Source organism: Siniperca chuatsi, linkage group LG2 (assembly GCF_020085105.1).
Source record: "Siniperca chuatsi isolate FFG_IHB_CAS linkage group LG2, ASM2008510v1, whole genome shotgun sequence".
NCBI lineage: Eukaryota > Metazoa > Chordata > Actinopteri > Centrarchiformes > Sinipercidae > Siniperca > Siniperca chuatsi.
Window position 1 is genome coordinate 11950101 of NC_058043.1, and position 26405 is coordinate 11976505.

At 38.1% G+C, this 26405-nt stretch overlaps 1 protein-coding gene and 1 long non-coding RNA gene across 4 annotated transcripts in view; one reads left to right on the plus strand and one right to left on the minus strand.

The window, feature by feature from the left end:
• LOC122886984 (potassium voltage-gated channel subfamily D member 3-like) overlaps window positions 1–26405 on the plus strand; it is a 129674-nt gene that overhangs the window by 80843 nt on the left and 22426 nt on the right. The gene's annotated exons all lie outside the window — the stretch shown is intronic.
• On the minus strand, window positions 17532–25200 carry LOC122887032. Its single transcript, XR_006380458.1, has 4 exons — window positions 25079–25200; window positions 22933–23001; window positions 18628–18673; window positions 17532–18517 (listed from the first exon to the last, which is right to left on the minus strand). It is a non-coding gene; the product is annotated as an uncharacterized LOC122887032 (long non-coding RNA).

A 26405-nucleotide genomic window follows, 5' to 3' on the forward strand; every position in this document is an offset into this window, starting at 1 on the left:
TTCTCCTAGGATTTCTTTAGCAGCGGTGCTGAAGTGAAGCTGGAAGATATTTAGCGCATCCGCTGACACGAGAACGGCTTTAGACACATATTTGTACACAGCTGTAGATGTCGAATTCCGTTTGATAAAATGCTTTTATAGAAAATATAATTCAATACAAATAACGTCAAAATCCGTCTCCCCCAATACAACAATAGTGACAGGAAAATTCATGCTTGGAGGAAATTGGTCGAGATTATTGGTGTGTGTGTGTGTGTGTGTGTGTGTATTTATATATATAATAATTAGTTGTTGCCACATTACAAGCAAGTTTAGTTAAGCTAATAAAATCATAACAGAAAATATAGCCTATTAAAAACCCACACCATCTAGACATAGACCTAACGATACATTTATTAAAAATCGTGAATTTGATCCGATATTTTCTACTAATGTTTCTACCCCGGGACCACCCCCAATACGCCCACAAGCAGGGAGATTTTGACAGCGAACTTATGTAACGTTATGGCAAACTCATCACTTTCAATGCGTGTGAGTTGGCAGTGTGTAATTTAATATTTTCAGATAATAGAGTTTAGTGGTCCTTTATATATCTGATCCTTTTGATATATACAGTTTATGGTCTATCTCTCTGACTATGCAGTTAGCTAAATAACAGACTTTCCATAAAGACAAAGAGGGTACCCCTTTTGATAAAGAGGAGTGGCCTACCTTTGAGCTGTTCCACGTCGTCTCTACGTCTTTGCTGAACTTCGTTGTAATGGGTAGGTAGCGAGACCGGCTGTAACCAATAACAGACTGCTAAACGGTGGCAGAGTCTGGGGGTGTTTGATTTATAATCCTCGCTCGTCCCCGACTCTGGCTGCTTAAAGCAGAGATAGCGAGTTTATTGCGTTAATCAATTAGCAGCGGCACTGCACCGCTGTTGAATGCATATAGAGTAAACACTGATAGTGTAGTAGATAGTATGAGTGCTGCACTGATATGCTTTACTTTTAGCTACTCAATTGTTCCTCTGCCTTGTTTCCAATAGTAAGAAAGGAAATAATAACAGAAAATGCCATATGTGCCTTAAATTTCATTATAAAATGGTTGTGCAGTCGCAGCCAATCACAACTCATCTTGGATTCCATCGGGTCAAAAAGAGAAATACAGTCTCAGGGGCCATATTTGGAATCAGTCATAAGCAGCTGCAAAACATATGACAACAAAAGACACAGAAATTGAGTTCATGAGGTGATGATAGAACATAAACTCAATGGAAATGGAAAGCCTCATTGGTATTAATTAAAGTGCTGCAGCCAAATAGGCCATCTGTTAATGTGAGTTTAACTCTGTGGTGGTGGAGTGTACATGAGCTATCATGGCGTTAACACAAGGCTTCGGTCCCCTGGGCTGCAGGCAGAGGCTGAGCCAGATGAGTGCCTGATCACACTGCTCAGTGGTCCTCCAGGGACCTCCATGAACACAGAGTTCAATGTGGTCTGAGTTTCAATGTGCAGTCATCCGTGACTGCTTAGACTGAGTGCCTCTACTCCAAACAAACGTGATTCCATAATAATCGCACCTAACGTGATACATTTAAAAGAAATTAGGTTCATAATCCTGTGTTCTCATTGTTCACAGTACATCTGCACATGCTTCAGACAATAAAGACAAATGTAACTAATCCTGTGAAATATGTGCACAAGGCTTCTGACTGAAAATGAAACGGTCTCAGATACGCTGTGTAATCTGAGACAATATACTGTACGCTGCAGGCTTGTCGAAGTTATGCCCAACTTTTGAATAATGGGCTGAACTCCAAAACTTAAAATAAGTGTTTTTTCCCCATTTGTTAGCAGACAGCAGGGTGCTTTGCAGCTGCTTAAGTCAAGTTCATGTGAAAACTGGACAATGACTATTAAAAGACAATATTCTGCTTGACCCCAGCCTACTTGGTCAACTGCATTATGTATTTATTTATCTATTTTTTATAGAATGTTAGAGTAGAAATGCAGTAGTTGTACATTAAGTATGAGCTGAAATCAAATGTTGGAAATGACCAGGGCCTAGTCTTGAGAATTTCTGAATAGGCACCAATGCCATAGAATACAGTTGCTTGCAATAGTATAGTGCCAATCAATACTTGAAGAAAACTTGGTTGGGAACTGAACACTGGAGAATACAGTAACTCTTGTTAGCTCTTATAGAACAGAAAATACTAAACTAAATCAACATGTCTTTCTTCTTTCGAAGAGTGGTCGACCGATTAATCGGGATTATGTGGCATTTTGAGATAATTGGAATCGGCCAGTGCCTGCACTCAAGAGGCCAATTAAAAAGCAGAGCAGTGCTGACACATCTGCAGGCAACCTTGTCAGTGTGGCTGCTGTGTTAGCACTCCCCCTTGTGTCAATACAAGGGACTTTAAGCAGTGATGTTAGACGGACAGCTATGGCATCTGCGAAACATCTGAACGGGTAAGTTAGTGGGTAATTTTTAATAATTTTTTTATCACTTTATGCTAGAGATTTACGGTTCTGTCTGAAAGCTAACCGTTGCGCTGTTCTAACGAGGTCTCTCGTGCGATCGTAGCCCTTCCAGAAGGTTCTGCTGAGCACTGCAGTGTCCTTTTGGAGACTTAGTACAATATATCCATAAAGATAAACCCAAAACTGAATGTCTATATGTCCATATTTATCCACTTTTCCGTGATAAAACAATCCTGTTAGCATTAGCATATCTTCCGGCATCCGTGATGCTTTGCTCGACCAATAACAGGCTGTGTTTCTCACTTGTCGACCAATCAGAGGCTGTAAGTCAGTGCTGACTGGCCATTGGCAGCTACGCCTTTAACGCACACGGATCAAACAAAGAGTGTGTACAAGATACAAGATAGATTTATTGATCATTTTACAACACAGGGTTGCAAAATGAGATTTTGTGTTGTAGTTCTCTTTATGCTTCTCAAAAATAAATTATATACAACAGATCAGTGAATAAATAAGAACACCGTCCTCTCTCTCAGCCGACGGATGAGAAAAACTGATGAGACTTCTCTGGAAAAAATGTCAATATTTGTGTTTTTATTTGTAGTTTTTTGATTACCCGTGTGGACATTTATTTACTTCATATACATTCTTTTATTTAAAATAAGTGCACTGCAGACAGAGACATTGCAGCAAATTTCATTAATGTTACTTAAATATTTAAGTTCAGCAATTTTGTGTCTCATTTCGTTATTAATAAATTGTTTGTCAGATGCAAACAAAACCCAACAACCTAACAGCATTATATATCGGCCATCAGCCGCCCTGATCTCTAAATATCGGCATCAGCCATTGAAAAACCCATATCGTCGACCACTAATAAATACTGTTCAACAGTCCACTGATTCTCGAACAAGGTGTCAAGTAAGGAGATTTCAATTGATTTTAATTGATTTCTGAACATTAAAATGAAGTGTGTTCTATGGTCAAAAACTACTACACTCTCTTTTAAAAGCCTTGATGCGATGGCTTCCTCCTTTGGAAAGTACCCAATCCACTTTAAGCGTAAGCGGGCTTTCAGACAGTAAACAGCCCTGGGATAAAACAATGCAAGGGGCTGCACTGGTGGGGGCGTGTTATTTCAAGTACTGGTGAGACATGAAATACCATTCAGCCAAGCCCACTTTGAGTAACAGAGCAATGAGTAACTTTATCAAACACCAAAACACTGCACAGCTCCAAGACAGGAAGGTACAACTCTGGAAAGTTATCATGGTGGCAATTATTTTGTCTTTCCTGTAGAAATACGGTGTTCATGTTCTGAAGTAATACCAGGAATGTGCGCTTGCATGTATTTGTTTTGCCTTGCCAGATGACATCATGTCATTTGAGCCGGTTTAAACTTTTTTTTCCCTCTTTTATCATGCATTGTACTCTACATTGGCATCCCTGCGGTGTTAACAGAGTGGCCTCATTCAAATGGGGCTGTTACATGCTCTGTCTACACACAGTGCATCACACTTCACAATACACTTTAGTGCAAAGCTACATCATCAACTGTAATGATAGGCGTTGTCCGAAGTCCCTTAGACTTGAACCTCTCGACCCTTATAGGTCAGTGCTACAATACAATTCATTCATACAGAATTTATTGTCAGTTGCTTTTTAAAATAAACAAGGTTTTATCTCTTGGCCTTATTGTCTGTTATTTTATAATAGTGCTGTCTGTATTTGTAGGATTTGGGGCGTGTGGACATTCCGTACACATACAGTATACACACAGTAAACACTAGCAATTTCAGAGAGTTAATATTTTTGACCACCAAATTCCACAGAGGTATGTCTTGTATTAAAAGAAAGAAAGAATTGAAAATAGGCAGGTGAAAGAAAAATGAAAAGATTATTTCCCCTATGACTTCTACCTCCTGTACAGTGTGTCCTGTGATTAATTTCTGTTTCCCTGTGTATACAACAAAAAATTTATTTCTCATCCTCTTCATCCACTAGAGCCTTGATCTCAGTGTGGCGTGTTGTTGCATTTTTCACCTGCCCAGTGAAGAGAGAGGTGCAGCTAAGTGGCTGGATGTAATTTGTGAAATCTGCAGTGCTTCTGCTCGCTCTGTTTGATTGCGGTAAACAAACGTCTCTTTCAGTCACTGACAGCTGGACACCAAAGACACCCCCAGACAGCTAAACAAAGGTGATTTTGTAAATTACAGGGCCTTGTTCTAGGTGAATTGCACTTGGTACCCCTGAGTGGTGGCAAAGGTAGAGTTATTTGATTTTGGTGGTAGCCGCTTGCCTCTCAATAGAGCACAAGAGAAGTTCAAATGCTTCTATTAGATGTCATTGCCTGTGTTACAACAATGCTAAGCCCTTTGTACTGTGTCACAACAACTGACTGAAAGGGTCTCTCTGTTTATGTGTATTTGTAGAAAAACAATTGTTCACTTATGAAAGCCTTCATTTAACAACAGGAACATTTACCAATTGTTCAACCTGAACTAACAATTTGGTTACAGGTAATTGTTTAATTTTTAGTCACGTTAGCAGCATGGCTCTATGGATGACAATGTCGGTCTAACACTTTGGTTCAGACTGAAATATCTCAACAACTATTGGATAGATTGCCATGAACTTTTGTACAGACATTTTGTAGAGAGGAATCCCACTGACTTTAATGATCGCCTGAGTTTTCCTTTGCGCCATGAGGTTGACATTTTTGTTTTTTAGTGAAATAGCTTGACAACTAATAGATGGATTGCCATGAAATCTGGTAAAGGTATCAATGGTGTGGAGAGAATGAATCTTAATGACTTTGTGATCCCCTGACTTTTCATCTAGCGCCCCCAGCAGATAGAAGTTTTCACTTAATTTGTGAAATATCTAAACATCTATTCAATTGTACCAAATTTTTGTACAGACATTCATGGTTCTCAGATGATGAATCCTAATGACTTTATTTTTTCCCCAGCGCCATCAATGAGGTTCATGTTTGCCTTTTTTGGGGGAAATGTCTCAACAATTATTGGATGGATTGTTATGAAATTGGGTACAGATATACATGTTGTCCTCAGGATGAATTGTAATAACTCTGGTGGACTTTGGAATGCTGACATTAAGATTTAGCTCAAAGCACCGCTGTGTTTAAGTACAGTATCACAGAGATGCTAGCGTGGCTGTACATGTAGACTCTTAGCTTTGTTTAACCTGTCATTGCAGTCAAAATGCAAAGAACATTCTGACTAGGACTGACCCTTTCATTGACTGTGCTGAAAAATGTTTTAGTGATAGAGGCTTTGGTGAAAATGCAGAGAAACAGGGAGGTGGTCTCCTCGTGCTTTTCTGCTGACTGCTAAAGGTTGAGGTCAGTTTGAAAGGGCACGAGGTGAGGCCTCAAAGCCTGAGTGGGACTGGGGGGTAAGTTGGGCTGTAGACTCCCCTGCTGAGAACCACAGTAGGTGGAGAGCTCTGAATAGCACAAACATGTTTTGTTCTCTCTAACCAATCCCAGCCTCTGTGAGATGAAAGCAGGGGGATGATGGGAGAGACGTGGCGTGAGGGGGAGTACGGAGCTTCAGAAGAATCGATAACAGTATGTTTCTGACTGTTGTGCTGAAATGTGTGTGATTTTGTTTCAGTTGGGCAGGGCCATGCATACACACGCGCAACGTTTTCCATTTTTCTGTTATACATTGAAATGCAAAGACATTCCACTTATCTTTTTCCTGGCAGTCATATCATATTGCTTGTCATTTCTATCATCTTCTCGTGCCTCCAGCTATTGTGGAACCGATTTTATCAAATCCAGTCTTCTACTATTTCAGCCCCCTCTCTTCATAAAGCATCACCTGCATTGCCTTCCAGTTCCCAACTTGTCAGAGAGTTAGGACTGATCTCAAGAGACGAGAATGGACACCTTGTCCCCTGTCAGACTTAAAAACAGAAGCCTGGCAGGACACCACCTGAAAGTTTTTTATGTCTCTTCACAAGTACCTCTGAACTACAGAGCTAGCCTGCCAGGCTTCTGACTTTGTGTAAACTATAGAATGTGTGAATTTTCACTCTCTATTCTCAACCCAGACCATTGCTCTGTCAGTACAGCGTGCTGTGAATGAAAGTTACTATAGGTGAATAAATGCAATTGTTTAACATCATGATCCATATGGAAATGAGGATGGTGCGGATGTTTTCACAGCAACACTGAAAAAAATGTATCCACGTACCTTCATATCTGCTCTATATACCTGAATTCTAAGGCCCTGAAAACAAACTTTCTTAATGAGCTTCTAATATAAGGGAAAGGATCTTACAAGAACACACTGTTATCTGCCGGAGTTAGAACCATACTGAATATTTCACGAGAGATTTGTGTATCTGTGTTTTGTCTGTCCTTCTCACTTGTTTGAATTGGATGGGGCTTTGTTGGAAAAAGGTGAGGTCGGTTATTTCCACGGACCAATTAGTATTTAATATTAGAGTTATTTCCAGAAGTAAAAGTCCCATTCATTTTCTGCATAGATTATGTGAGGTGGAGGTGGACAATTGGAGCACTTCCAAGGCTTGGATGGACATGACTATGACTCCCATGGTGAATTTTGGTAAGAAACGTCTAATCAGAGAGCTCAAAATTCTGTTACATGTGCCGCTAACGGCAGGTGGAAGCTAAAAGTTACACCATTGAGAAAAATAATAATACAATCTGCAACTTAAATTAATTCAGTTTAGGATTCAGGGTCAATTTTGGAGGAATTGAGCAACTATGGCGCCACGTTTCATTCACAACAACACAAAAAAGGTGTTCTGAATTCTCCATAATAACAGCTCCCAAGGCTAATGGATAATCTACTATTTAGAGCCATTCACCGTACAAAACTCTTAGAAACAGAGTTGAAATAATTAAAACTGGTGACCAAATGTTTACCTATAGGACTGTTATAATATCCAGGAGATAGACCTAACCCCCCTGACCATAATCATGCTTTAGAACAAACTAGTCTTTGTACTTCCTTGCCTTCATTCATGCATATAACATTTGCTGGTTTTCTCATTTTTTATTAAGTGATTAATTGAAGTACACTAGCACTGTGGAAGTCTAAATGAACGTGTATCTCAATTCATAACAACCCCACTGGAAGCATCAGGCAGGTCTTATCCATCCTCATGCCCTTCATCGTTTATGGATCTCACTCTGATTTTTACCCTTCATCCTATTTTTATCTGCCTCTCCTTGCCTGCATTCCTCCAGGTGTCCAGACCTTAACAGCAGCCTGCAAACACACCATGATGTGTGACCTCTACATGATGACATTATTGGATATAATCAGTGTGAGGCTGTGCAAGCATGACTCACACTTGCACAGATACACATACACAGACACATACACACACGCACACACTCACACAGTATATCTTCTGCAGGGCTTTAAAGTTACCGAATTAACAGTGTGTTGTACTATATGATAGAACTCATTTATCATGTTTAGAGGCATCTCCTGACATGTTCTGTAATGCTGTTGTTTGTCATAATAAGCAAATATATTCTGGTATATCACAGTAAGTGGTTTATCTCAACTGGGGAATTGTGATGTGGTCTGATCAGTTGTTAAAGTCCAGTGCAATGATGAATTTATTTATTTGTTGCTTTGCTTCATCGGAATGGAATTTGACAAGAGAAATTCAAATTAGCTTTCGTTTCGATCAGAAAAGGCAGAGGATGACCAGATTCACGGTCTTGTTTTGATGAAAGTTCAGTTAGACATGATTCAACAATGGCTACATGTACTATATAGCACAGGCGTACCCAAAAGTAATTTTCCACTAGTGATGTGTCAGTTGTGAACGAGTCGCCTCTATGAGCTCCTGTCTTAGGGTAGGGTGTTATTTTTGTTATACAACAAGGATTGTTATTCTTTACATATCCCACTTTTTAACCATCAATATTTCATTGTATTGCAGATGAACAATCTTGCATATTTATTTCTTGCAACAAATAAGAATATAACTTAGGCAGTGACCAGCAGAAATAGTACAAAATGAAGAGGCGTTTGGGAGCCAAATGAGCCGGCTCTTGGAAAGGAACGAGCCATAAGATTCGGCTCCTTTCAAAGAGCCGTAATTCCCATCACTATTTTCCACCCTTGTCGCTGGTAAAATTTTCATGCTCATAACAATACATGATCAACATTATAACAATTGCTTAGAGGAAAAACTATTTAGTGATAAAGACCATTACCACTGTTAAGCAAATTCTTATTTTTGTTGTTTGCACTTTTCATAAGAACTGGCAATTAACTTTTGTCAGTCTGAGCTGAACTTTGTTAGCCTCCGCTGTGCCTTGAGCTGCGCTAAACTTAGCATAGTAGCGTGCCTAAAAGTAACATTGTACAACAGTAACATACGTGTGAACAACTATTCCATGTTAACAAGCTGACATTTTCTGATTTTCAGAAAGCACTTTCAGCGAGGTGCAGTCTAGTGACAAGTCACACAAGATCTTCCCCAATATAACTTTACCAGTGTTGCCAGAGAGGGTGGTTTTCCACTCAATTGGGCTACTTTTTATTTGATGGGGTGGGTAAAAATTGTTTTGGACTGCTTGTGAATGTTTGGACTAGTTTTTGTACCATTTGGGCGATTTCTTGTGGGTTTCCCCTGAAAAGTTATAAATACAGCAGTGAGTCAGTCACTTTTCTTCCCCAGTTAGTATGATTGAGAAAAACGGGGCACTGAGTTCAGTACACACAGAGACTTAAAACTGATGACTGACAAAACCAAATGTCATTTCAGTTCATCAGCCAACAACTACACTGAAACTTATTTCCTATTCAAATTATTAATTGGTTACAAAGTCATAGCTCTGTGATAAAAACCTTGGAAAAATCTGTTTGCATTTAATGTTATGGCATCCGAAAGAGTTGGGGGAGATACATTTTAATTACTGTAACCATGGTTTTGGATTTGCATAGTGAAATTAATAAAACAGAAGACCGGAGGTGAGTCAAGACCAAACACTTTTTAATTTTTCATCTTGCACTCTTGACGGGGATGGTCTGACCAAATTCCTTCCCAGCACCATAGTACAAATCCAATAATGTTATTGAGGTAAAATGGTTACTGTTGTTTTTGCGACCAAAGTCTGTGTGTTATTCTAAGAAAATCATAACACACACCCTACTACAGACTTTTAAAAAAACAAGTATTATACTATTGCAGTATATATTAATGCTGGACAGACAAAAATCCCATCTCCTAAATGGAAATTTTAAAAAAACCTACGTACTTTTATGACAATTGGGCGGATTTGAAGCTGTGATTGGGCTACTTGGCTTCAGTCATACTTTATTCCTAAACACTTTCAGCTATCTTGTCTTCATTAGTTTGATTAACATCAACAGAATTAACATGGCAACTGTATGCATGTTAACATGTTAATATTTAGCATGTAACATTTAGCGCATTAACATGACCATAATTAACACAGTAACATGCTCACATGTGACATGTTGGTACAAATGTTTAGCACGTTAGCAGTAAAATCATATTAGCAAATTATAAACCATAAAGCTATCATAAAGCTAAAAAAAAGCTAAAGCCCATAAAGTATGTACAGAAAAAGAAAGATAGATACAAAAACCAGAGAGGCAGGAAGCCTTATTTATTCTACACATGTACAAGATCAAATCTAAATTTTCTTTCCTTGTTGGGTAGCTCACATTTCCATGCAATTACATACTGCTCACATTTCTGCTTGCACTTGGAGGAACTCATAGGGAGAGAGTGATTGGGAGATGAGGAGAGTGAAATGAAATACAAGGTGAGAGACAAAGTCAAGGGAAATGGTGAAAATCACAGGGACACCAACACAAAAACCCACAAGACTGTATTTATATTTTGTGTTCATTCATTCAAGATTTAGTTGTGAGAACGCACACGTATAGCTGAGCAAAAAAAAAAAGGAAATCAACCAGTATGTAAATAACACAAGAAAACAGTGTTTTCCACTGGTACAGAATCCCTGCATTATCACCCTCATGGAAAATGTCAAATATAATTTATTCAGCGACTGCCAGGTAGCTTAGGGAAGCTTTGCTACCTAATATTTAAAACCTATCACAGCTGAGCAGATGTTTGCCCAGGGAAACGGCAGAGTAAATATTGTTTGTTTAAAGGCCTAGTACATGGAGAGACAAGCACAAACATATGGTAATAGTCTTGGAATTACCTAAACGTACGCCTAAAACTGACATCATAACAAAATCCTTGTCTGGGTGCAGTTCTGTTCTGCCTCACATTTAGCTGGCTAATGCTTTTGTTACTAATTTGAAATGGCTCCTGCTATCATTGCCAACTGACCTCATCTGACAGTGAAGGTTCAGCTGAGTTCTTTCATCTGTGCCTTTCAAGTATAACATGCACCATGTAATCCAGACTTACAGGAGACTTACTTGCTCAGACAACCTATTGTTTCATAAATATATTATGACCTTGATAGAGCTACACCATAGCTGACTCTTCCAAAATGACAAAATGTTAGTCATTGACAAAGATTTTAAAGATTTGAATCTATCAGTGAAGTATTACACTGCTCACACTTCCATCATGAAAATCACTCCCTCTGATTTCTTAGTGTTACATTACAGATATTGAATTTCAGATGGTCTAATCTGGTTACAGTTAGTCATCTGAGAATATGCCCCTACTGCTGGAAAAACCAATTAGTTTTTTCTTAGATACAGCCTTTATGACTGACTGTCCACAGTGTTACTTGCAACTTATCAGGTCAGATTTCAGGCATTGGACATAATCAACCTACACTATCTGCACTGATTGCTGTGGTTAAAATGTTTATGTACATACTTTCACTATTGATGTGTTTTTCCACTACTGAACAGAAACAGAATGAATCAGACTAGAAGAAGAATGGAGATGTAGACTTTTAACCACCAATTCAAACATCTAGTTTAGTTATAGAACTCCTTTGTGTCAGACATCAGTGACAAAGGAGCAAGGCGATTATGGTTGAAATCAATATCACAATATTGTACAATAAGCCAAATGTATGCAGAATTACATATAAAATATTCAAACACATGTTCAAAGCAATTAACTGTTATACCCAAACTCTACATATTTGTCAAACAAACACTTCACTAGCTAGTTTTGTTAGATTTTAATTACAGCTTACTCTGAATCATTAATTTGGAGTAAGTAAAAACTGTAAAATGGTAACATAACATGTCCGCCCTACGTGGGGTGGACAAAATATTAGAAACACAGTATAAACACAATTCAACAGCATCACAAACTAAAGCCTCCACATTGACCATAATGTTGAATCAACAGACACTCTAAACTCTCTAAAACAATTTCAACAAAAACTGAACATTATAACTTTCATCAAGGTAAGATTTAATGCAGGGTTGTTGTACTAGACTGCATCCTTTTTTGCAAATTGGCAACTGAGTGTTTGTGGATCTCTGAAGTTAGAGCAAACCCTGGATGGTAGCTATAGTTTTCTGCCTGACTGCAACATGTCCCCATTGCCAGACCATCCATCATCATAATTAGCACTCCCATCTGAGCCCTGGCATATACACCACCTAGGTTTTATAGCAAACACTAGTTCAAAGGGACAAAGTGATTCCTTGATTGAGAACAGGTGTGGCAGTAATCAGGCCTGGGTGTGGCTAGAGAAATTGAACTCAGGTGTGATAAACCACAGTTAAGTTATGTTTTAACAGGGGGCGCAATCACTTTTTCACATAGGGCCATGTAGGTTTGTAGGATTTTGTTTTCCCTTAATAATAACAACCTTCATTTAAAAAACTGTATTTTGTGTTTACTTGTGTTATCTTTGACTAATATTTAAATTTGTTTGATGATCTGAAACATTTAAGTGTGACAAACATGCAAAAACACTTTTTTGAGGCATCGATACATATATTTCTTTATTTGGTTCTCCAGATTGAATGTCTGTAAATTAAGGCTTTGTTGGACTATGAAAAAAATCACCATTAATATGTATATGTGTATGTGTATCATATTCAGTGTGTCAGAGAAGCAATACTTTTATTTCGTTGTTTGCTGGTGCTGAATCTGCGACCACTTTTTTCTTTGTGTTCAAAAAAATGATGCAAGGAGGGGGGAGGCCCTGTGTTGTGTTTTTTTCATCCTGGTATGAATTCAATCAGCCCGGGGGCACGGTTTACTGAACCAACAAAGGAAAACAAAGATGCCTTAATTAGGAACATCAGAGGAGAGAAAGGCATTGCTGTTGTGAATGAGCTTTATGGATGCCTGTCGGTGGGGTATATGTCTTTATTAAGCCACAGTGATGAAAAAAGAATTTGTTCCACACTCATCAGACAAGATTGTGTTCATATTCTGGCTAATTACATACATGCATTGCCCAAGTATCTCATTCTCATTAAGCAATAAAAGATACCGATATCTGAATATCTTTGAACCACTTCTATGTTTTGATATTACAATCTTGACAGTTTTTGTGATTCATTCTGTCGGAAATTAATTGACAGTCCTTTTTTGTGGTGTTTGAAGTGAATCAGTTTTCTCATGTTAAATGAAAAACCACTGAAATACTGCATATCTTGGAAAGTATGCTCAAGGTTTACTTTATGATGAAACTTCCAGCAACATTTTACCCCTGTGGAAGAAACTCACTTCATGCCGGATAAAAAGATAATTCCTTTTCTTCCCTTTTCTCACTGTATTTGCGGACCCAAAGGCCAGCTGTTTTTCTTTTTCTTTTTTTTGAACAAATCTTTCAATCTAGTTTGTTGCCTTTAAGTTTTATTAAATTCCAGGTGTATAAATAAAAAGTAGGAATAATTCTCTTTTTTTATAAAGCCACCATTGTTTGGGCTGTTCAAGCATGATGCTCTCGTTTCTTTGTGTACACATTATTCTGTCCCCTCATTAGTTTTGTCCTTCATGAAAAACTAAGCAACTGGTACTGTTATCATTTAATTAGATTCTATCTTTGTCTCTAGACTTTAATTAAGATATCCTAAGAAAGGACCTCTTCTCTGTTGTGCTCAATTTTGTTTGGGTGCTTGTAAAGTGAAATAGAGGCGTCCTGTTAGCACTTATGTCTTATCTGGATTAATGGTTTTATTAGCTTTTCTCTTAAACGTGTTCAAGTGTTCCATTACTGTCTAATGACACCTTTACAAAGGCTTAATTTATGATTGATCACTGTACACTCTTAACAGTTGTCTCTCAACAAAAGATGATTTTTCATGCCTCGCCCCACATTGATAACATAGAAAGACAGACAGACAGAGCAGTGATGAAATAGAGTGACACACAGTTAACCTTTCCCGCTGTGCAAATAAATAAAGATAAATTGCACCAATTTATATTTATTTGGGTGAATCATAGTTTTTAGCACTTTTACCTGCATTGTTTTAGGAAGTAATGAGTATTACCATGGCAATGACATGTCAATTTATGCTGTGCAAAGGTTTTTGATGCTACCCATGTTGTTACCAAATTCTACATGTACACGACAGCAACAACAACAGCCCTGTGACACCTTTTCTCTCTTAAAAATGCAGAATTTCTGGCCCACTGTGTTTAATAAACCTGGAGACTTAATAACAAGACTTAAGACTTTACATAACATCTTCAGGGTTCACTTCATTTGGACTGTGAATTTTTTAGGTCTTCTTTATTCTATGTCTTACCCCTCTATATCTCTTTCCACATTTCCTGTTTGTTTCTCTACTGTCACAATTAAAGGCAAAATGCAGACAAAAAAAGTCTGCCTGCTTGAACATTCAAAGCCAGTCCAAAAACATTTTCATTTTCTGAAGAAGTAGTCAAACCAAACCAGTTGTACCACTCAAACAAAATACACACAGTTAGTTTTCTCTAAAATCCTCTTCTTTACATGATGGGTGGATGCTAATCAAATCATGAGAAGTCTGGGCTTAAGGCTATGGGTTACTGACAGAAAACTGAGTAAAATTACATTTTTCATGCATCTGCTGCCTCAGACAGAAATATGACAATCAATTATAAATTCCATTGGTTAAATTAGCCACAGTAGAAATGAAATGCTGTAAATTTAAAATGGTCTCAGAGATGTTTCTTTGTTTTTAAGATACCCAAAATGAAGGATACAAGAGATGTATAAGCAATGGCTTCTCCCACTTGTTGGAAGTAACTTTTAGCTGTAAAGACTGACAACGTTAGTGCCAAAATCAATTGCTATCTAAGGGTATAGCCCTTAAGAGAGAATAATTATATTTTAGTCTTTAGCAAGTGGCCGTGATATATGTGAGATATTCCACTCATAACACATAACAAAACAAGTGTTGGAGGTGTTTGGTGTATGATCTATCCACGTGTACAGTGTAGAAGTTTCTCATGTAAGGCTTTGCTTTTGCCATCACCCCGCTGTGAATGATCCCTGTGCTCCAGGATACCTTTGAGGCCAATCACGCTCTACCTGCTGCATCACAAAATACCACATTTGTATCCATCTCTTCATGTGGACTCCTGAAGTGGTATGCCACTCCTCTCAAGTGATGAACAGTAGCTCCTTGGGTCTCCTGAGCCTTTCTGGCAGCCTACTTTCTCCTGTAACCTATTTAGGAGGCTTTTTAAAAAGTGATCCCAAAGAAAGCATTTTCATTTCTGTTCTCATCTCACGCTCTATAATGGAGCCAGATGGAGAGACAGCTGATTGGAGGTTGGACGTGAGGAGGGATACACCGTAAGTGAAGATAAGACACGTGTGAAGGTAAGGTGGAAATGCAAAGAGCAGTGGCTCTCTACTAGGAATCTTGTCAGCCAACTAGAGTTCAAATGAGGTGTGAAGTAAACAGTGTTTTTCATATTATGTCTCACTATGAATTAAGTGAAAATGTATTTTGTGAAACAAAAGCATTGTGCAGATGCTGCCTCATTTTGCTAACAGTGATCAATAATAGTAACACAAATTTACACATCTGCAACAAGCCTTCAACAGACTTTCTCGCTCACTAATACAGATGTCTCATCTTCTGTAAAGTCTTTTTATCGCTAAATGTGGTCAGTTTAACACACTTTCCTTTTGCAGCATTGTGGGTTTTAATCAGCCAACTGTCTTATTCACATCTCACAGTGCTTCTTTTGCTCCTTTATTGCCTGTGAATAAAGAATGTTATCGCTTTAATTTTTCAATCCTCTTTTTAGGTTTGTTGAAATGGTCCTTTAACGTCCTTGGTTGTGTTCAGAATCTTGTCTTTTGAAGATGAAATGTACTTAAGCAGCTGTTTGGAGAGACTTGTCCAGAAGGGTGGCTATAATCCAGTAAACCACTCGGCACACTTCTTAACTCGCTAGTGATCAGCTGCGACTGGTTGACCATCTGGGGTGGAGAACAGGTCCCTGCTCTCTGACTTGCATCATCTTATTTTTTAGCTTTTTTTGCCAATACTTCTCTACCCTATGAGTCGTCTGTGTTGTGTTTATCTCATATTAATGCAGCTACAGTGACTGTCTAGCAGTAGTCTTGTGGTGGTACGAAAATAGTATTTTGAAAGAGAAGCTTGATACGTTGAAAGTAGAAAAAAAATTGAGTATCATTGCAGCATGTTTTAGAGAGTAGAGGAAGGTTTTTGGTTTAAATTTGAAAATTGAGTATGAGTAACCCAGTTCACTCTCGAGAGGTACTACTGAATTGGCCTTGAGCAAGGCATGCAACTGTTCTCCGGAAGTTAATTATGGCCAACAGTACAGGAACAGCTTCCCTCCAAATATTCCTGACACTTGTGTGCAAGAAAAACTCTTATATACCCAAACAAGTAAAACAGATAAACTGGGATGTCAGTTGTTTACTGTACTGTAGTTATATTACGTATTGTATTCTTGTAAATGCATACTGTCCCCAAAACATTCAACCTCAATGTTTTTAGCCACACTAGCAGCGTGGCTCTAGGGATAGAAATGCCGGTCCGTCAGTTCCACCACTTTAACCCAGACTGAAATCTCTCAACAACTGTTGGGTGGATTACCATGAAATTTGGTACAGATGTCGATGATACTCACAGGATGAATCCTAATGACTTTGGTGATCCCCTGACTTTTTCTCTTGTGTCACCATAAGGTTGACATTTTTAGTTTTTAGTGAGATGTTCCGGCAGCTATTGGATGGATTGCCATTAAATTTGGTACAGACATTCATGCCCTCCTCAGGATGAATAGCAATAATGTTAGTGAAACCTGTACCTTTTCATTTGTCCAATATTTTAGTTCATTTGGATGAGCCTCAATAAACCCACAATGAAAAGGCAGTGTAAGGAAAGTGTAGCAAATGTTTAAGCTTTTTACATGACCCAAATATTATTTGTCAGACTGAACTTAAAATTTATACAATGTTTTCTCACTGGATCCATGCTTTTGGAGGGTTTTATTGTCCACTTCCACTCCACACAAGCTAGTTTGGGATGGCCCTTAATATGACAAATGCTCTGTGCAAACACATACACTGGAAAGAAACAGAGACAGAGTTGATTAAGCCTATGACACACTACTTCCTGCACCAGCACTGAATATTGTTCTTTGAATTTGTTCAGTTTAAATGTTTCTGGCTGGCAATAGGTTTCCCTCAAAACACAATTGCTAATGCAAAATACTTGCATATCAAAGTCATTTGCAGGACAGTGGGATGGCATGTCATCCAGCTGTCCTTTGATGTTATGTCAATTGTATCTGGCTCCTGCACAGTCAGTGCAGAGTTTGTTATTCCTCCGGTGATGGAGCACAGTCACAGAATTACCAGATTGGCCCAATAGGGAGGGAATGACAGGACACCACTTCCTACTTATTAATTGTCAAATTTTCATTTCCTTGCCCCTGATGCAACGAAAGGAGGCAAGTTCCCCAGATCCATCGCTTATTGTGGGGCATTCCATCACAACATGATAGAGGAAAGTGCCATAGATCAAGAGCTCCTTCCACTGGATACACCCCTGGTGACAGAGATTAAGGCCAGGATGAAGAGAAGCAGAACTCAAGCAGAGATAAGAAACTAATTGGTTGTGGGTTGCATTGGCTGCAGTTATGGCTCCTCTTGTCCAACATTACAGTCACCAGATGTCACATATTCTCGTGTTGAAAAGTTCAGGTAGAGTCCATAATAACTTAGCAGTGGGAATATTTCCTGACTGTAGGGACATAAAAAGGTGGAAAGGTCACCTGTGTGCATGCACTTTATACGAGAATGATCATTGGGAACAAATTTCATTCTTAAAATGTAATTTTTTTGGTTTATGATGTATTTATTGAAGAAAAATATATGTTAGACCATACAACAGGAAAATTTGTTTCACAGTGACACAAATATGTTTACACTGAAGCCAAATTATAGCCTTCACACTAATAGTACTCAGGGTTTCACAGATACATACTTCAAGTCCCCAGCTCAGTATTTGGTAGTCCCCAGAGATGGGTAATTATTATGAGGTGGATGCTGCAATGTGTCTTTGGGTGGAATGACATAGTACAAAGGAGACCTCTAACAATGGGTCTGATTCATCAAGCAGGGTGAAGAAGTTTTGTACAGACAGGATTTAAAGTAAAATACAACTCAAATACATCAGTTACTAATTAAAACACTAAGTCTTTGCAAACATTTGGTCAGTTTTTACTCAGTATTTCATCATTTTGAAACACTCTAAACACACAGAAATGTTAATTATTCAGCCCAGATAAGTCTAACCTGGCATTCACTGCAGTCATATAGTTCAACACTGTAAATCCTCAGTTCACAGTGAGGAAGAATGTGGTTTAGAACAAAGCCTATTGAAAGATGCTGTATTTTATAGCTGTGTTTATAATTGACTCTGGCAATAATCTGTTATTGTCTGCATCCATTGAAATGCAAGGTTTAGCAGTCTTAATGTTTCATTGTAGTCTTTTTATCACAATAAAAAAAGTCAATAGTAATCCTGTTGCCTTGCTCAGCACTGATACACAATGTCCCTGAATGTTCTGCTGCCCCAGCACTTCCCTGAGCTGCAAACGCTGCTACATCTCTGCAGAAGAGTGAAAGACACAAAAGACAAATATGAATTTCTTGTCACATCTTTAGGACACTGTGCTTCATTACTTCAGATGATTGTGTAGCTGAAATTGTCAATGAAACCTGTCTGACAGCACAGAGAGAAACTCCATGAAGAAGCCTGGGCAGCCTTGACAAACAGAAGGAAAGAACAGAGAGCAATAATCAATGAGTGTGGAGGGGAAATGGAAGTATGCAGCATTATACTGGATTTAAGTTGCAGGACTAACTTTGTGATCATTTGACTAATAGATATTGGCTCTTATGCAAGAACGTTTTTGTATTCTTATCCTTAACCTCTTACTTTTGATATTTTCTGTGAGGTTTGATTTAAAAAAAAATCATGATAAGCTGTTGAGTGGTTCTTGCATGAGGCCCCATGTTTCCCCAATGTACAATATCTGAATGACTTTGTCAAACTACTACTGCTGATATAGTCTTCTCCGTATCATAGACAATTAACTGGCACCGATTAACATTAAAATAAGCAATGATCACTATTAAGCTCACATACCTGTAACTGCAAATCAAGTTATGTTAAAGAACAGTTTGTTTGAAATCTTCAGACCAGCAGAGAAAAAAACCTAATGGAAAACAAATTAGTCACCCAGAGAAGGACAGTTGCTGTACTGAGCAGCATGAGTCCACTGTAGCTGTATGAATAATAAGCAGGGAGTTGAAAAGGACAAAGCATGCTTAGGAAACCTTCCCTGGGTAAATAAAAGGTTAAGAAAAAAAACCTTTATTCACTGTTTTTATTTTCTGCTATTGTGCAGCTGTTGGTCTCTCATACATCATCCTTTGGCCAACAATAAACCTCGGTTGAACCTGCTTTATTCATGCTTTTAAATAAACTCACTATTGTTTCTGTCATTTTCTAACATGCCCTCTGTGGCAGGTCAGTTTGCCCTTGATGTTAACTCTCCCCGTTGAGATAGACCAGCCACTAATTTAAACAGGATCTCACATATGTCATGATGGATGGTGCTTTCTTTCCAGTGGCAGCAGGTCACACAAACTAATAGCCGCAACCCTCAAATGCCTTTGTGTGTAATAATAGACATCAGGCTTCTTTTCCTTTTGTTTAATCCCATCCCACTCCACGTTCTTTCTCCCCTCTTGTTTCCGTTGTTATCACCCCCTCTCCTGCTTCCCTTCCGTAGAAAACAGAAAGTTGAGATTGTCTGTAAATATCAGTACAGCAGGTTATGCAATTAAAAATTGAAAATTCAGCATGTGACGGATTAGATTTAGTCATTGCGCTTGAACATTGAAAAGGAAAATGTTCAAGAAGTTTGGATTCAAAATGTGCAGTTATCATACTTTCTTAATAACAGTATTTTATGTAGCAAATATAAGTGTGTGTGTGTGTGTCTGTGTGTGTTCTTGTGTACCTCTTGATCTTAACCAACTTTGGGTTTATAATACAACTGTAGCTTATGGTATTATAGGATATTTAGGTCATTAGTACTGTACTCAAATTAACTGCTGAGATCTGGTGACATCGCAAAAACGAAATTTGACAGGTCAAGAAACACAAGAAGACAAACATTCAAGTTTTAAAGCTGCACTAATCAATATTTTTATGGTAACAATGGGTCACATGACTATGTGTAATTTAAAGGGGCCATTTGCAGTGATGAAGCCAGAGATAATTATCACCCAACTGCAGTTCCTCTCAGCTCTGTGGAGCATTTTAACATCTTTCAGCTCATTGTTTGGAATTTATGGCCCACAATTTTCCTGTTTTGATTCACTCTCACGGTTCTCATCAACCTCATTTCCTGACGCAGCGCCAGCTGTTTTCTGTAAAAAAGCTCTAATAAACCCACTGTACACTAACAGATGGACAAAGTTAACAACTAGCTGGTGAACATAGTAGAACATTTAGCAGCTAAAAAGCCAGATATTTTCCTCAGGAGTTGGCGTAGACCAAAACAAAGCTAAAAGGAGAGTGCATATTGGACACACATTTGCCAGGTGGCCAGAAACAGGGCTACAAATGAATGCTAATGTTGTTCAGTGTCTGCTGAATGTGTAAATAGGCAAGTGCTTAACACATTCACCATATCAACTTTATAAAGTGGCAATATGTAAATGTTTGTGTTTACTGGTTGTTCCACTGCCCCCAAGTGGTCAAAAAGGGCTTTAAACAAACCCCCAGATTAGCCAAATTTATTTGGAAAAAAAATGAAGGTGAACAGTAAAATTATTATCCTCAAATTAAGTGGTTTAGATAACCTGGCTAAACCGTCTGACTGTGCATGTGTGTTTTGTCCCGTCAAACTTTGTTGTAGCAATGTTGCCATGTTCCCAGTACCTTGCTATCATGACAAATGGAAATTATTGCAAAAACTACTAAATTGAGATCCATGTTGTAATAAACCCAAATTGTCTTATCTAGGTAATGCTTACTCGCCTCACCGATTGTATTTTGAGAAACAGTAACAGAGTAAAGTATTAAGAGTAAAAGCTAAAATAAATTAGACACAATCAATATTAATAATGTTTTTGTTTGTTTCTTTTAAAATGAGTTTTGTGTGTATTTAAAACGATCACAAATGTCCACTCATTGCTTCTTTGTTTGGGTGATTGTTTGAGTTCCTGGCAAAGTGGATTGACATTTTCCAAACTCTCTGCTTGTATCTACAATGGGATTATCCAACACTGATTCTAGCAGCATACTATTAGAGCCATTCAGATTCAAGACAGATTATGTAAACATCATGCAAAGAGATCTCCTATTAACCTGCACTGTCACACAGCAAATGTGTGTCTGTCACAAAAAGCAATCAGGATTCGGCAGCTTACAAATATTCAGGAGATTTATATAAATGTGTTGTAGTTTATCCTTTAAAATCATGAAAAGATCATCCATTGTTTAGTAAATGGATATGTGCAAATCATTCACCTACATTTATGATTGTTTCCTTGTCTATGTTGTTTGTTACTTTGATGAATAAATAACCAATTAAATGAGCTTTTTCAGATCAATTTAACCTCATTATAGCAAATATATTTTCGTCCTAATGTCCTTTTGTTGTACTGCTGTTGCAAGAACTAAGCTAGCTCTCTTCATTCAGCAAAAGCCGCATGAAAAACAATCCATGAATTGGTAGATTCCTTAAAGCAATAAATCCATCATTCTGTTTGTCAGTTTAAAATTAGTTGCACCAGATGGACACCAGAGGCATTTGATTATTTAGAAAGTGTAATGACGTTCTTGTTGAAGAGCAATGAACTCAAAGTTGGTACAAAGTGAATATGAACTTAAAAGTTTTTGCCCTTCACATTCTTCCTTTAAAGTCTTGCCTTGTACTGCAGCCAGTGGCATAGTGAGAATAAATTTTTTGGGGGGCTCTAAGAAAAATCGAGTTACAGTTTATGATTGGATTTAAAAAAACTGGAAGCTTACACTCCTCAGTCTCAACCTTTTTTCTTTAACTTGTCTTCTCTTTTCAGACATCTTTTCAAAATGCTCAGCTTTCACTCTAGCATCAATGTGTAATTTATTAATTTGTTATGATCTCTAAATGCTTCTAAAGAATGGTTCCAATAGTCCATTAAATCAGTTCTGGGAGCCACTTCAGCTGTAGCATTAGCATCCATCAGCATCAGTTTGAAGGTAGCATTAGCAGCTGGCAGTGACCCTCCATCTTCAATCACAGTGCCTGCTGTGCTGCTTTCTCCACTGCTTCATCTGTTTATGTTATCCAGCTGTTTCTGTTTTTTAGAAGACCAAACAAATTTATTTTTCTTTGGATTCGTCCATAATTAACGCTTTAGAGCTATTAGTTAGAGTTGAACAAGCCCAAGGGAATCCCCAATGACCCCACTTATCCCTGCTGTCATTTACAACAGCAATTCCTGATTTGGATTGGTTGTCGTACATTTCAAGTACCAGCTGGTAGGGCAAATTAAAACATGTTAACAACAAAGTTAAGTAATGTTTAAAAGATGTTCTGTCCAACAACGAGGATGGTAATCACTGCATTGACTGTCGTTGTACTGCAGTAAATTAATGCACAAGAATATGACGTGAAATATTTCAGAGGGGTTTTGAACCCAAAATCCATCCTTGTGGCAGCGCCTATGGTAGCAGCCACAGGTCTTTATTGGGGAAGACACATCACTGATAATCAATTATGAAAATTGACCATAGCATAAATATAGTAGCACACTGTACAATATTTAGATACTGTATTTTAACTTAATGGGGACATTTTTATCCTGTTATTGGAATTCTGAAAACCTCCTATGTAACTGGAGTTCATATCCAAGACTGTCTCAAGAACTGGTAGGATTTTGTCCAAGACATTTTGTAGATTTTCTGTGTGTGTGTGTGTGTGTGTGTGTGTGTGTGTGTGTGTGTGTTGATTGATGACTTACATGTCAAGCAACTCTCAGCATTTATGGGTTTTCTGAGCATTTTCAGGTACTCTCATACAGGTGATCAATCTTCAAGAAATAAATGAAAATGAAAAATTACAGTGTAAGCTCTTAACACCTGTCAGAGCAAGAGTAACGCAGGCCCTGTATGATTAATAAAATAGTTTTGTCCTTTAGCTGTTCTTGTGATAATAGTTTTTAATGTTCTTCATCACAGCTGTAACATAGTTTGACTTGGTGTGACTCTTGCTTTCAATTCTGCCTCCCATAAGCAGAAATCATTCAGGCAGATTGATTGCTTTGGTTACCTAGTGCCTTTTTGATGCAGCATGTCCAGTCCAATTCTGTTTTATTTGTTGCCCATCACAGATCTATCAGGAGCACACTGTTCCTTCCACGTGTTGTGGAAGCAACAGCAGAGCTTCTTTTAATGAAGAGCAAAACAAGCAAGAAATTGGAAAGGATAAAACACTTGACTGAATAAATTCCCTCGCAAGTGATTTTTCCACTGGCTTAGGTCTCCATTTTAAACAGTGGCTGATGGAAAAAGCAAAGTAATGAATGCCCATAGAAGACCATTTACCAGAGAAATAGCCCTACTGCTGTGTTTTGTTCCTTGTTGTATCGTTTAACTAGTCTTTCAGGCTTTTCCTGAACAATCCATTGTTTACTCAATTTACTGTTAACTGGCCTGTTTTTCATGGTAGCATATATCAGTATATTAAGTGAGGTTAACAGCTGTAGCCCTGTCATCAAGGTAAATCATATATTCACCATATTTGCTTAGCTGGGAGACAAGCACCTTCCTGACCTGCAGTGTTTTGCATTATTTATACACAAATATTTATATTTCTGACTCTGCCAGGGAGTCACTGACTCCCTAATTAATCATAATTATTTGAATGAGAGGAAATTTCTTACTCTTTTCATACTGCAGCTTTTCACTGTTGTGTGAAACTGATGCGAATTTATGTATCTGTTTATGCAGAATACAGCCATGGGATTAGCCGAAAATATCAGAAAAAACACTATAGAATGCTACAAATAAATAAAAGACGTATTGGGGCTGTAAGTGGCCTGGCTTGGCACAACTTGCAAAATTGCAAACAATTACATATACCACATACAGTGCAGTCGTAAAGGGCATCAGTCAAAAACAGGTGAGTTGTGTATGGCCACCAGAGAGTCCATATGGATGCCATTGGTCATTAGTTATTGCTGCTTTTATTAAACCCTTTATCACTCAGCTCCTTTTGGGAATTATCCACCTAATGTACAAAACAAATTTTTGATCCTTAGATCTTTGCAATTAATTTTGAAGGTTTTCAAGGATTTATTACATTGTCGAACAGTCCCACTGCTTTGAGACACCATCATTTTGAGTTTTCAGTTGAGTTTCATTCAATACAAATATGACATATTCATGTAACTTTTCATAGTTACCAGCAGTCTGTGAACAGTGCTACAGTGCTAGCATGCAGAACAGTGGGTGGTAAAAGGTTTAAACTGAATTAATGTTTTTGTTATGTAAATGCATGGCATGGCTGCATTGGTGGGGGCATGTTGCTTCAGGTGAAGCAACAGACAGTAATATCTACACAGACAGTGATATTGTAAAGTAACTAATTACTTTCAAATGACAGTAACTAGTAATATGTAAACTTGCCCAACACTGTCCATAAGTAACTTAATGGTGAATTTGTGGCGTGGTTGAATTTTGTCTGGCCTCATCCCCCATCAGATAATAATGTTCATAAGTTAGCTAACTTTGCCCAGCCAGCTAACATTAGCTAGTGTGGCTAATGTTATAGTGACTATCTACTGTTAGCATTAGCTAACATATACAACGTTGTTCTAAAAATGGAAAATATGTAGCTAGCTAACCTAGCCAGAGCCATTTATTGCCATGGCTCTGAACCTCACTATTTTTCCCTTTAAAAGACGACATAGCCCAACCGTTAATGTAACTCTGCAAGCGAGGTCAACAACCTTAGAAAAGCTAGTTAGCTATTGTGCTAACTCTAACCAAGAGGAGGTTAGAATCATTACAAACTTAGCTTAGCTGCTTAACATATTTTAAAGGTTATTTTTTCCATATTATCTAGCTAAAAAATGTGGACGTCACCAAATGAAAAACTTAACTTACAGGTGGCTCCGCGTCCAACAGTATCCTGATTCCTCTCGAGCCAGGCAAGAGTGAAAAGAGTGGGGGGATGCAGCAGTTCAAAAAGACAAAGTGGCATAACGTGATTGGGCGAGAAAAAAAACAGCTGTTAATCTTTTAAGTTTGATATATTCAGATGCATATATATTGTTTTTATTCATGATTTATATTCATTTTAGAGCTTTTTATGTGCTACCATATAAAATATTTGGGGGGGAGGTTCATAAACACAAACTGCCTTCCCCCCAGGAGATCACACATGTACTGTGTCAATCTATCCAGAGGCACACATTTTTAATTTTTTTAATCTACACATTGTGTGCTAAAAACTACAACATGTCAAAATGCTATGAACATAACCATGTGTGTTGTTTTTTGACACATCTGTTTTTGCAGTGTACTGGTCAAAATACGATTCAGATCGGTGAATTTGAACGCTTATCAGTGGCAAAACACTACACCGGAGTTTATAATGCAATAAGATTGGATTTGACAACTCACATAACAAGTTATCATGGTGGCAACTATTATATCTTTCGTCCCAACGATCGCCAGGTAAATGATAGAAATACTGCGCTCATGTTACAAAGTAATCTATCAGGAATGTGCTCTTGCATGTACTTGATTGGCCAACGCAGCGTCTTGTCAGATGATGTTGCTCTGTGTGGAATCCCCACTGTGTCCACAGAGTGGCTTCATTCAAATAAATGAAGGGACTAAAATTGAACTAAAATCAGTCTGAATGCAGTCTAAAATGGAGTATTTTGACCCATAAGGCATGGTGCAAAGGTTCAGGCAGTGGCAGATTATTTTTCCACTATCTGAATGATCAAATCAAATCATCAGCAATTATCTGGAAACAAGTTAAGGGACAATAATAATTAAAACTCTTTTAAAAAGCTGTAAAAAGACTGTCTAGTCTGTGTTAGAGGACCTTTTGATTACAAGCTACATTTAAATGTTATGATGAGAGAAAGTGGTTGGTCACAGCAGGTGATCAGCACTGTGAGTGGCGTCCATCTCCTTTAAATACCACACCTTGTTGTGAACTAACTCACTGCAAAGAGCAAAGTTTTGAATATTCCACCGTATCGCAGTTGTAATGATGTTTGACACATCATAGTGGGTATGAAGTGTCAAACATTATTACAACAAAGCAGTCAGAGATGCAGCCAGGAGAATGTCATTTCTCATGGGCTGACAGACAGTGAGCGGTGCGAACTGTGAAATCATTTGTCTGATTGTCTGGCAGCCAGGAGAAGGACTCAGCAACAATAACAACAAGCCCTGTGGTCAAATCTCCATCACT